The sequence below is a fragment of the Hordeum vulgare genome, chromosome 2H, assembly GCF_904849725.1.
Source record: "Hordeum vulgare subsp. vulgare chromosome 2H, MorexV3_pseudomolecules_assembly, whole genome shotgun sequence".
Lineage (NCBI taxonomy): Eukaryota > Viridiplantae > Streptophyta > Magnoliopsida > Poales > Poaceae > Hordeum > Hordeum vulgare.
Genome location: NC_058519.1, coordinates 541142613 through 541156575, shown reverse-complemented (window position 1 = coordinate 541156575; position 13963 = coordinate 541142613).

The window sequence follows — 13963 nt, the reverse complement described above, 5'->3', positions numbered from 1 at the left end:
TACGGTGTTCCTATTACTCAAGTGTGAAGAAAACAAAACAGAAAGAGTAAATCTTCATGCTTCAAAGTCTTCAGAATGATTTTCTTGAGGACACACCGAATTCCTCAATTTCAATATCTTCATGAGGAATATCAATTTCATCGCAGATTCTTCGCGATTCAATTCTTCAGCTTCAGACCAATTTCTTCGACCGAAGATATACATTTTTAGGGGTCGATATTCATCAAATATCTCAAACTCCTCAGTGACTTATAGATCCTGTGTACACTCATAAACACATTAGATACTTAACCTATAACTCTTCAAACCACCAAAGTCACTAAGGGGCACTAGATGCACTTACAATCTCCCCCCTTTTGGTGATTGATGACAATTAGGTTAAGTCTTCAACAGGGATAAAAACATGAAGTGTAAATACTTATTTGAGGAATTTGAAATCAAGAGAGACTCCCCCTGAAGATGTGCATATCTTGAGGATTTTGCTTTTCACAGCAAATGCACATTGATGATTTATTATCATGGAGATCGCCCCCTGAGTCTTGTAAATCATGCATGCATATAACATATAGTATGAAGAAAATGAAGATGCATGATGAGAAATTGTATCTGGCGAATTCCAGCATGCGTGCATTAAAAACTTGAGGAATAAGCATGCGAAGAAAAACGTTCAGAAGCGTGAGAGTACCATCGGGCTTAAGTTACAAATCATTACATATAAACTTCAAAAGAGCCAAGAGTTTGTAACTTAAATATAGTTCATATGCCCCAAAATATCCCGCTTGAAGACTAAATCTCAAGTTTCTCCCCCTTTGTCATCAAGTGACAAAAAGGGACAAACTGAGGACTAATGTCCGTGAAGACTTCACTTCTTGGCGGTAGTGATGGTTAAGCTTCACAGAGTTCTGTGTTTCAGTGAGGGTTTTCACAATGGCGCCGAACTGGCGTTTGACCCACTTGTGATTGCGATCCACCTTCTGGTGAAGACTGAGGAGAATCTCTCTTGTATTCAGCACGCGAGGAGCAACATGGCTTTGAGGGTGAGTCTCAGTATAATCCCATGAAGAATATAATTCTGGCTCTCTGAACTGGCCATCAAGGGGCCTACGACCTTCATCAATAACTGAGTTGCCTTTTCCCTCAACTGGCTCGAAAGTCTTCTTCTTGACCCTGATAGGAGGCATATAACCAACATGGTTGTTGAAATCAACGTGGAAGTTGATGCCTGTCCTTGTCCTCATGAATCTCATGATCCATGGGGCATATATCTTGTGATCAAATGGACACATAGCATTGTCGGCCAAAGTCCTCAAGAATAAATCATGTATGTTGATAGGAATACCATGGATTATGTTGAAGAGGATATTCTTCATGATGCCTACGACATCTTCTTCATCATCATGGCCTTTGATTGGTGCAAGCACACTGCAGAGGATTCTGTAAACAGACCTTGGTGTATATTTGAGCTCGTGGACGAGGAAGGTTTGTCTCGGTGGTTGCCCTTTAGCCAAAGGCTTTACGAGGACTTCCAACATCCCGTTTGGCAGCTCACGCTCACCATAAAGCTTCACAACCTCCTCTGAGGTAATTGATACTGGTAGTTCACGCAGTAGCTCAGTAGCAGGAGCCTTGTAGTGAGTGTTTTGCATCATCCAGTCAAACACCTAGGTGTTAATGTCTTCAGGATCGCCAGATATGTGAAGAGTGGCATAAAACTGAAGAATGAGCTCACTGTTCCAATCAAAGATGTCTGAGCACATTTGTAGCAGGCCAGCTTCATGAAGGACATTGAGGACTGGAGCCAGGCATGGTATTGCTTCAAGTTCAACGTGAGGAATATGCCTGTGCTGGAATATCTTATTTCTTCCACACAGCACCGAGGCATAGTAATTCAGCGGTGTCCTTGTCCAAATCTTCAGATGTCTGATTTGGGGCTTATCATAGGGATTTTCTCCAATGAAGTACATGCGTTCTTCAAAGAAGTTCTCCTTTTGAAATTGCGGTCGCTTGGAGAATGGCTGACGCTGCATTGGCTAAAGATTTTGCTGAGGAACTGGAGGGGAGACAACAATTGCAGTCTCTGGGTTCAACACGACGAAAGCATTTTCTTGGTCTGGTGCATTTTCCTCAGCATTGTCCTCAGGGTGAGGAATTTCATCAGCTTGTGCTTCAGGCTGAGGAGCTTGCTCATGTTGTGCTTCATGTTGAGGAATGGGATCTGGCTGGGCATTAGGCTGAAGAATTTCATCAACTGGAGCATCCTGTTGAGGGTTCTGCTCCGGAGAAGGAATAGGTTCATTCTCAGCCTGAGTGTGAAGATCTTGCTCAGGAGGAGGAGATGGGTCAGCCTGTTTCTCAACTTGAGGATTTTTCTCAGGACTTTGAATTTCATCAGGTTGAGGAATGTCACTTTTCTGTTCCTCAGCTTGCTTGGTGACAGAGGCAGTTTCATCAGCTGGTGCAGCTGCTCCTTATGCAGTGTCTTCCTGAGGACTGGAGGGCTGAGGACTGTCGTCAATACGAATTTATTCGTCAATGTGTTCCTCAGATGCGGCATCCTTCATTTCCTCATCTGGCCCTATCTCCTGGTCTTCAAAGGTGACCATTTCATAAGATGGTGCGATGATGAGGGGCACAGGGTCCAGTGGAGCATTTTGTTCAAGCGCTTTGAGGCGCTTGGCCTCGGTGTTTTCTTCTGCTGAGGAGGCCTTTTTCTTTTTGTCTTCCTTCTCAGCAGACCTTGTCTTCTTTACGTCTGATGCAGACGGAGTCATCTTCTTCACCTTTGAAGCTTTTGGTGAAGGCATTCTCTCAACATATTCATCAGCTGGCTTTGAGGAACCAGCTGGAACAGAGTCATCACCCTGCTTTGAAGCAGCAGCTGGATCAGGGGCAGTCTCACCAGCTGTAGCAGATTCATCACCTAGATTTTCCGTGGTGATTGCTTCAATAGCCGGTACATCCACACGGCTTTCTTGGGGTATTTCCTCAGCTTGAGGAGTTTCATCAGCTTGAGTAGATACATCGGCTGGCTCTTCAATGAGAGGCTGAGGAGTTGGTACTGGAGGGGCAGCCTTCTTGTTGTAGTGGTCAATAGCTTTGGTGGAAAATTTGATGAAACTACTTTGGAGACTCTGACGATCAGATAGCTTGGAGTACTTATCTGTCAAAGTCTTCAACACAGCCTGTGTTGACACCAGTGCATCAGGCGTCAAGTTGAGCAGATTCTGCTTGAGGAATTTCTCCTTCTTGAGCTTAGCAACTTTGGCCAGTTTGGAAGAGTGAGTGCTTTGGGCTCAGCAACACTCATCTGGGAGAGACTGTGCAAAGTGAATGAAGGAGTATCAACCCAGCGTGACTCTCGTGTTGATATTCTTCACAATCTCTTCAATCGCTTCAAGAGGCATGAAAATGAAAGCTGCCAAGATACCTTTGATCGCCTAACTGACATATCAAATGAACTGCAAGCACTTGGAGCTGGAGACATTACTGATCACGAATTTGTGAAGAAACTGCTAAGATCTTTGGATTCTTCATTTGATACTTTAGTTCTGATGATTCAAGAAAGACTAGACTACAAGATGCTTGATCCAACTGATATACTCGAAAGACTCAATACTCATGAATTGCAGCTAGAAGAAAAGAAAGATCTATATGGACCAAGCTATTCTAGACCACATGCACTGAAGGCTAGAGCAATTTCCTCATCTGAAGAAGAAGATTCGGATGATAGCATTGGTTACCCTGAAGAATTTGGACAGGAGCTTGCAATGCTCGCGAGGAAATTTCAGAGGTTTACACGATGTGGCCAGTTCGATAAATCTTCAAGAAGAGACATGAGGAAATCAGAATCTTCATCTGAGGACTACAAGAAAAGAACCTGCCACAAATGCAAGAAATCAGGTCATTACATTGCTGACTGTCCCCGTTGGGGAAAGGAATCAAAGAAGAAGAAATACAAGGATGACAGTTCTGATGACTCAAAGGATAAGAAGAAATCTTCAAAATCCTCATCTTCAAAGCCCTCATCGCACAAGAAGACTAGTTTCAGAAAGGTTCGGGCACTTATTGGTAAGTAAATGGATTCCGAGGCAGAATCAGAGGAATGTGATGAAGAAGAGGGTTCTGATGAAGACTCAGAATCCGGACAGGCCAGTCTTGCACTTGCAACCACTTTCGTCAGCAAGTCAATCTTCAACCTTGAAGAAGACGATAACACCATCCACACTGATGACTTTGCTGATGAATTCGCTCCAACCTATTGCTTCATGGAAAAAGGTTCAAAGGTACCGAATGATTCTTCCTCCTCTGATTCAAGTGACTGTGAACCTAATGATTATAAAAAACCCAGCTACAGTAAACTTGCTATCATTGCCACTAAACAACAGTCTGCCCTAGAAAAGCTTCAGAAACTGCTAGATAGAAGTGATGATATGTTGAATGATGAAATGAACCTTACCCAAATCCTCACTGAAGATGTGAAAAGTCTTCAGTCTAGATTTGATAATCTTCAAGATCGTTATGATACACTCCTCGCTAATCATGAGAAGCTTTCCTATGAATTTCTGCAAAGGAAGCTTGATCTAGAGAAGCTGAGGATGTCTCATGATGATCTTCGTACGGAAAATGATTCATTACTAGCTCAACAGATCAGCGCTGCTCAAGTTGAATTCATTCCTCCATGTCTTAAATGCATTGAACGCGAAACTGCTAATTCTTCACGAGAATCATCAAATGCTTCTATTGCTACAAATTCTTCAACTGCACATGTAGTGTCTATTTCCTCACTTGAGGAAAACACAAATGTTACTGATGAAAATGCAGGGTTGAAAGAATTGTATGTGACAGGCATATACAAAAGTCTCAAAGGACATCAAACCTTTGTGATGTGCTCAAAAAGCAGATCTTGAACAAGAACCCTAGGAAACAAGGAATTGCCTATGAGAGGAAATTAAATGCTGATGGATCTTAGTGGAAACCTGAGCAGTATCCCAAAACCTCATGGGTTGCTGCTACTGGGCCTCCTATTGATCCATCCAATCTAACTGGCTTTTCATGTGAATTATCCTATTCCTCAGATGAGTCATTTGACTCCAACTATAAACTGTTCAAAAATCAGTCTGGTGAAGTATTTGCTCGATATGTTGGAACTAACTGCAGGAATGGTCCTCCCTTGAGGAAAATCTGGGTTCCCAAAAGCTGTCTTGAAAATCTTCAAGTGAATGTCCCCATGACACCACCGATGAAGAATCTGAACCCCAGATCAAATTCGTGAGGAGGACCAAAGTATTCAAGAGGATCAAAATCCTCAACTGGTCAAAATTATGCTCGTACCCATGCTAATGCGTCTAACATGCAGGGAAACTACAAGGAATATGAATATGAGCGTTACTCTTCAAATCATTATGTTCATAAATCCTCAAACCAGTTCTCTCCATATTCATATGATTACTTTAACCCCCCTACTGTTAAGAGAAGTGCATTAGCTTCAATGCCACCTTTCTCATATGGTGCTCGCAGGATGATAAATGCTTTACCACCCCTTCAGATGTGGGTGGTGAATAAATCGAACTAATCACTTCTGCAGGTTAGGTCTCCAGATGAAAATCGTCATCTGAAGAATTTGCTGGAGACCTGAGGAAATGCTTGATAGGATGCAAGCTAATATTTATGAAATAGAAATATTTCACACGTCCTTATAATTCTGTTGTGATGAAATTCTTATCTGATGAAATTGATATCATATTCTTCAAATCTGAAGCATATGAGATGGTAAGCTGTACTAATTCATCAGCAGGATGATAAACCCAAGAATACTGAATGGGTTCTTGATAGTGGCTGCACACATCACATGACTGGTGATAAAAGCTTGCTGATGAATATGCCACTAACTCCATCACCTCTGAAGCAAATCACATATGCTGACAAAGGTAAAAGCAAGGTATTGGGACTTGGCAAAGTGGCTATTTCCTAGGATAGGTATATGGACAAAGTGATGCTTGTTGAATCCCTTGGTTTTAACCTCATGTTAGTCTCGATGCTTTGTGATCTTGATATGATTGTTATCTTTGGTAGATATAGATGTGTAGTCATCATGGAATCTGACAGATCCAAAGACTTCGAAGGTGTAAGAAGAGGGGATTTGTACATTGTTGATTTCTCTACATGTCCTCAACCAGCCACTTGCTTACTAGCAAAAACCTCAGAAGGATGGCTGTGGCACCGAAGACTAGGTCATGCAGGCATGAGGAATTTGCACACGCTCGCGAAGAAGAAGCATGTCATCGGCATCGAATCAGTCAAATTCCTCAAGGATCATCTCTGCGGTGCATGTGAATCTGGGAAAATGACCAGATCCAAGCATCCCTCGAAGACTATCATGAGCACTACACGTCCATTCAAATTGCTTCATATGGATCTATTTGGACCTACTCACTATGCCACACTAACCAATATAGCATCTTTATATGGCTTCGTCATAGTTGATGATTATTCCAGATATACATGGGTGCATATCATAGTATATAAAACTGAAGTGCAGGAAATCTTCAAACGATTTTCTTCAAGGGCCTCGACGAACTTTGGCATCAAGATCAAACATATAAGGAGTGATAATGGAACAGAGTTCAAAAACACTGGTCTTGATGATTATCTTGATGAACTTGGTATTACTCACGAATTATCTTCTCCTTATACTCCTCAGCAGAATGGTGTCGTCGAAAGGAAGAACAGGACTCTGGTTGAAATGGCGAGAACCATGCTTGAAGAATATCAGACTCCTCGTCGCTTTTGGCCTGAAGCAATCAACACTGCATGCCATATCATCAACAGGGTATATCTTCACAAATTCCTCAAGAAAACCTCATATGAACTCCTCACTGATAAGAAACCCAATGTAAGTTATTTCAAAGTCTTCGGTGCAAAATGTTGGCTTAGAGATCCTCACCATAGCTCAAAATTTGCACCTAAGGCACATGAGGGTTTTATGCTTGGTTATGGAAAGACTCGCACACTTACAGAGTCTTCAACAACTATCACAACAAAGTTATTGAGACGGTAGATGTGTGGTTCGATGAAACTAATGGCTCGCAAAAGAGCAATTGCCTTCTGATCTAGATAAGTTGTCTCCTGTGGAAGCAATAAAGCTCAAACCTACTGAAGACATTGTTCCCACTTAGGAAGTTCATGAAGAAACGATCCCCATCACTGATGAAAATCAAGAAGATGCTCCTGAGGAAATTGCACCAGAACCACTTCCTCAGCCCAGACGAAATCCTCAACCAGCTCATCCGAGGATTGCAAATGAAGTAGAACTTGACAAAATCCTCAACGACATCAACGCGCCATGTCCTCTCACTCGCTCAAAAGCTTCACACTTAGTTAACTTTTGTGGGCATTTTTCCTTTGTATCTATCACATAACCCTCAAAAGTTGCTCAGGCTTTCCTGGAACCGGAGTGGATCCAAGCTATGCAAGACGAACTTCTTCAATTCAAGCTGAATGACATATGGGAGCTCGTCAAACGACCAGACCTCGCAAGCACAACATCATAGGTACCAAGTGGATTTTCTGAAACAAGCAGGATGAGGATGGCCAAGTGGTGAGGAACAAGGCACGACTTGTAGCCCAAGGCTACACCGAGGTTGAAGGAATAGATTTTGATGAAACTTTTGCACCTGTAGCTAGACTTGAAGCTATTCGAATACTACTTGCTTATGCTAATCATCATAACATCATCTTATATCAAATGGATGTGAAAAGTGCATTCCTGAATGGTAAGTTTAGGAAGAAGTATATGTTGCTCAGCCCCCAGGTTTTGAGGATCCAAAGAATCCAGACAAAGTCTTCAGACTCAAAAAGGCTCTCTATGGTCTCAAGCAAGCCCCTCGGGCATGGTATGATACATTGAAGGAATTCCTCATGAAGAAAGGCTTCAACCCTGGTTCACTCGATCCAACTCTTTTCACTAAATCCTATGATAATGAGCTATTTGTGTGCCAAATATATGTCGATGATATCATATTTGGCTGTACTGACAAACGATACAGTGATGAATTTGCTTACATGATGAGTGAAGAATATCAGATGTCTATGATGGGGGAGCTGAAATTCTTCTTAGGTCTTCAAATTCATCAACAACGCAATGGAATCTTCATATCACAGGAGAAATACCTCAAGGATGTTTTGAGGAAATTCGACATGCATGAATGCAAAGGTGCCAAGACTCCAATGCCTACAAACGGCCATCTCGGCACTGATGAAAATGGTAAAGAATTTGATCAGCAGGTATATCGCTCTATGATTGGCTCTTTATTGTATCTATGTGCATCTAGGCCAGATATAATGCTTAGTGTTTGCATGTCTGCACGTTTTCAAGAAAAACCGAATGAATCACACCATAAGGCTGTGAAGCATATTCTTCGATACTTAGCTCAGACACCAACACTAGGATTATGATATCCCAAGGGCTCCAATCTTCATCTCGTAGGATATTCTGATTCTAACTTTGCTGGTGATCGTGTGGATCGCAAGTCAACTTCTGGTACATGTCATTTCCTCGGAAGATCACTAGTTTGCTCGTCCTCAAAGAAGCAGAACTGCGTATCACTCTCCACTGCCGAAGCTGAGTACATTGCTGCTGGTTCATGCTGTGCTCAATTACTATGGATGAAGCAAACCCTCAAGGACTACGGCATCAACATGAAGAATGTGCCTCTCTACTGTGACAATGAGAGTGCTATCAAGATTGCATACAACCCGGTACAACACTCGAAGACTAAGCACATCCAGATTCGTCATCATTTTCTTTAAGACCATGTCCTCAAGGGCAATATCCTCATCGACCATGTGAAGACTGATGATCAACTGGCAGATATCTTCACTAAGCCCTTGGATGAGAAAAGGTTTTGCAAGTTGCGGTGTGAGCTAAATATCTTAGAATCTTCAAATGTTTTGTAAAAACATGCACACATCCTAACACTTATGCAAAATTGATGACTTAGATGTGCAATACATGATGAATAGATTTTCTTCAACTGATGAAGAATATCACTCTGAATGTGAAGAAATCAACGAAGAAATTGATTCTCAGGGCCCTACGACAATTGTACGCGGCGTGTGTAATCAACATTCTTATATGGTGGGTCAGGCCACCGCCCAACGTGAAATTCCTCAAGTTGATTTTCTTCAATATTCCATTTCCTCAAAGTGTGTTTTCGTGAAACCATTTGTTCTTCAGTGTGACGATTTATTACAAAATCCTCAAGTTACTCAAATCTTCGAAAACACTTGATGACTTTCGTGTGACTAGGTAGACTGTGATTTCAAGTCCTCAACAACATTCACTTATAGCTATTTCTTCAAGTTGATATTCATCTAAGTGAATGTGATCGGACCCTACTTTCCCTCTATGCTATTCTCATCGAGTCTATTTGATTCTTCATATGCGTTTTACTTGAAACTTTGTTCAAAATCCTCACTGCGTCCTTGTCAGCTGATGATTTCGTAAGAAAAGTCCTTAAATCTTCAAAAATGTTTCTTTAATGCACAGTAACTGAACCCCACTTCCCACGTTCGGTTAACCATGATCTCCACTATGTCCACCGCCTTGTTCGGGAGCTACACGTGTCCTGCGGAGACGTAGAGGCAGGGGCTGTTTGGTCCGAATTCTTCGCGCCAACAATAACTGTCTGGATATAAATATGTCCTTATCCCCCTCGACAAACACTTCTTCGCCCCTTCGCTCTCCTGCTACAGCAAAAAGCACCGAACCCTAGGGCCATCGCTGGAAGTCTCGTCGCTGGTGAAGAAGAGCTTCACTGCCTCGACTTCTCTGTCGCCGGAACCACGCCGGAGTCGGATCATCTTTGTACGCCGCCGCCGTAGACGTCCTCTGCCGCCGGGTTAGGGCGCATTGGACACGCACTGAAGAGCTTCTCTGCACAACTTTTCTGTGTTCTTCGTGCGCGCCATATAGGGTAAATAAAAACCCTATTTTTATAGAAAGATAGATCCACTATTTTACATCTTCGATGTGAAATCTGTTTTTCCTCTAAGCATCTAAGATTTTCACGAGATTCCTCAATTGTGCGAATTTTCGGATCTGTACAACTCTGGAACCCAAGAACAGTATGCTTAGGCAAATTCCTCAACCACTGGTTAAATTCCTCAACTGTCAAACTTTTTCATTTTCTTAAAATCTGAGAACGCATATGACCTCTCCAAATTCCTCGCAACTATACTCTGTTCACAGGTACACACATGTCAGCTGATGAATCTTTCGGTTCTCATCACATTAACTCATTTGCAGCATTTCTTGAAGAAAATCTTCAAGTCTCATCAGAATCCTCAAGAGTTCAATCTCATCAGCAAAATCCTCAGCTAAAGAAAATGTAGGATGACAGAAAGCAGAAGGGAGGGAAGAAACTTGAGCAGAACACAACATTGGATATCCCTGAGGATATTTACTTGGACTATTGCACACCTGATGAAAATGAAACAATGGCCAAGAGAAAGATTCGGCTGCAGAATATAGAACGCCGATGGGCTAAGGAATGGAAGGAATACAGATTTGTAACTGCCAAGTATGCAAAGAAATTCGCCTTGAAGCCTCCTCGCAAACGGGCCCCACTTGAGGCTCATCAAGTAGCACATCCCTCAAGGCTCAAGACCATTGATGACTATCCGGATGAGAAGGACAAGCATCTGTCTAAGCTCAAGAAGCAGGCAGATGCTGTAGTGAGGAAATTCAATGAATCCTCAGCTGCTACCTCAACTGCAGCTACTTCCTCTGCCGCTAAGACCTCTGGTTCAGCAATTCCTCAACCATAGTCTGTGCCATCAAAACCAAGGGCTCCAAAGCCTCAAGAGAAATCTTGTCAGGCATCAGTTACAAAACCCTTAGCGCCAAAACCCTCAGCTCCAAAATCCTCAGCACCACCACCAAAGCCTCAAGAGATACCAGTACAGAAGCCGGTCATGAAGCCACTGACCGCTACCTCCAGCTCCTCACTCCCGGCTGCAACCAGCTCGGAGACAAAATCTTCACCACCTCCTGTGAATACACAGGTGTCTGCTGAAAGAGCAACACTACCAAGCCCCAGAAAAATCATCACAGTCCCATCTGCATCAGAGGGCAGTGATGAATATGATGAACAAACCCTGCAAACTATAATCAGAAACAAGCAGGAAAGGGTAGCTCAAGCATCTGGTAGCACCATTCCTCTGGCCATGGACCCCAAGGTCCTCCTAGACTACATAAACATCTGGTATGAGGACCCAAACACTCCGCTTGATGATTTGAAACTTCCCCCTAGCATCAGCCACATGGTGGCCACATTCATCAATGAAGCCAAGTGGAAAGAACAACAAGCCAAGCAGGCCAAGGTTGCGAAGCTTAAAAAGGAGAAATTCCTCAAGCAGAATCTCCTCAACTTGATGCCTGATGCACTGGTGTCAACACAGGCTGAGTTAAAGACTTTGACAGAGAAGTACTCAAAGCTATCTGATTGTCAGAGTCTCAAAAGCAGTTTCATCAAATTTCCCACCAAAGCTGTTGATGACTACAACAAGACGGCTGCCCCTCCAGTATCAACTCCTCAGCCTCTGATTGAAGAGCCAGCCGATGAATCTCCTCAAGCTGATGCAACTCCTCAAGCTGAGGAAATACCCCAAGAAAGCCGTGTGGATGTACCGGCTATTGAAGAAATCACCATGGAAAATCCAGCTGATGAACCTCCTACAGCTGGTGAGACACACCCTGACCCACCTGCTTCATCAAAGCAAGCTAATGACTCTGCTCGAGCTTGTTCCTCAAAGCCAGCTGATGAATCTGTCGAGAGAACCCCTTCACCAAAAGCTTCAAAGGTGAAGAAGATGACTCCGTCTGCATCAGACGTGAAGAAAACCAGGGCTGCTGAGAAGGAAGCCAAAAAGAGAAAGGCCTCCACAGCAGAAGAATAAACAAAGGCCAAGCGCCTCAAAGTGCTTGAAGATAATGCTCCACTGGACCCTGTGCCCCTCAACGTCGCTCCGTCTTATGAAATGGTCATCCTTGCAGACCAAGAGAAAGGGACAGATGAGGAAATGAAGGATGCCGCATCTGAGGAACACACTAACAAAGAAATCAGTATTGACAACAGTCCTCAGCCCTCCATTCCTCAGAAAGACACTTCACAAGGATTAGCTGCACCAGCTGATGAAACTGCCTCTGTCACCAAGCCAGCTGAGGAAGAGCAAAGTGAAATTCCTCAAGCTGATGAAATTCAAAGTCCTGAGCAAAATCCTCAAGATGAGGAACACGCTGACCCAACTCCTTCACCTGAGCAAGATGAACCTATAACTCAGCCTGATGCCCAGCGAGATCCCATTCTTCAACATGATGCACAACAGGACCAAGCTCCTCAGCCTGAAGCCCCAGCTGATGAAATTCCTCACCCTGAGGACAATGTTGAAGAAAATGCACCTGATCAAGACAATGCCTTCGTCGTGCTCAACCCCGAGACTGCAATTGTTGTCTCCCCTCCTGTTCCACAGCTAAATCTTCAGCCAATGCGTCGTCAGCCATTCTCCAAGCGACCGAAGTTTCAAAAGGAGAACTTCTTTGAAGAACGCATGTACTTCATTGGAGAGAATCCCTATGATAAGCCTAAAATGAGACATCTGAAGTTTTGGACGAGGACACAGCTGAATTACTATGCCTCTATGCTGTGTGGAAGAAACAAGATATTCCAGCACAGGCATATTCCTCACATTGAACTTGAGGAAATACCGTGCCTAGCTCCAGTCCTCAATGTCCTCCATGAAGCTGGCCTGCTACCAATGTGCTCAGACATCTCTGATTGGAACAGTGAGCTCATTCTTCAGTTTTATGCCACTCTTCACATATCTGGCAACCCTGAAGACATTAACACCTGAGTGTTTGACTGGATGTCACGAAACACTCACTACAAGGCTCCTGCTAGTGAGCTCCTGTGTGAACTGCCCATATCAATTCCCTCAGAGGAGGCTGTGAAGCTTTACGGTGAGCGTGAGCTGCCCAACGGGATGATGGAAGTCCTCATGAAGCCTTTGGCTGAAGGGCAATCACCAAGAAAAACCTTCCTCGTCCACGAGCTCAAATATACACCAAGGTCTGTCTACAGAATCCTCTGCAGTGGGCTCGCGCCGATCAAAGGCCATGATGATGAAGAAGATGTCATAGGCATCATGAAGAATATCTTCTTCAACATCATCCATGGTATTCCTATCAACATACATGATTTCTTCTTGAGGACTTTGGCTGACAATGCTATGTGTCCATTTGATCACAAGATATATGCCCCATGGATCATGAGATTCATCAGGACAAGGACAGGCATCAACTTCCACGCTGATTTCCAAAACCATGTTGGTTATATGCCTCCTATCCGGGTCAACAAGAAGACTTTCGAGCCAGTTGAAGGAAAAGGCAAGTCAGTTATTGATGAAGGTCGTAGGCCCCTTGATGGCCAGTTCAGAGAGCCAGAAGCTTATTCTTCATGGGATGATACTGAGACTCGCCCGGCAAGCCCCGTTCCTCCTCGCGTCATGAATACAAGAGAGCTTCTCCTCAGTCTTCACCAGAAGGTGGATCGCAATCACAAGTGGGTCAAACGCCAGTTTGCCGCCATTGTGAAAATCCTCACTGAAACACAGAACTCTGTGAAGCTCAACCATCACTATCTGCATGAGGTTTTTGATCGCACCTGGGCTACACTTGCTCATCTGAAGACCCAGACAGAGCTTGAAGAAATGGACTTTGAGCGAGACTTTGACTGGTCGTGGCCTCCCAAGAAGAAGTTCATGCCCATTCCAGTTCCAGACCTTGAAGACAGTTCCTTTTCTTCATTCCGCACTGCTGAAACTGATGAAGAACAGCTCGACACTGCCACTGGTCCAAGTAAGAAGACTACTCCCAAGAAGCATCACGCCTCTTCATCAACCGCCA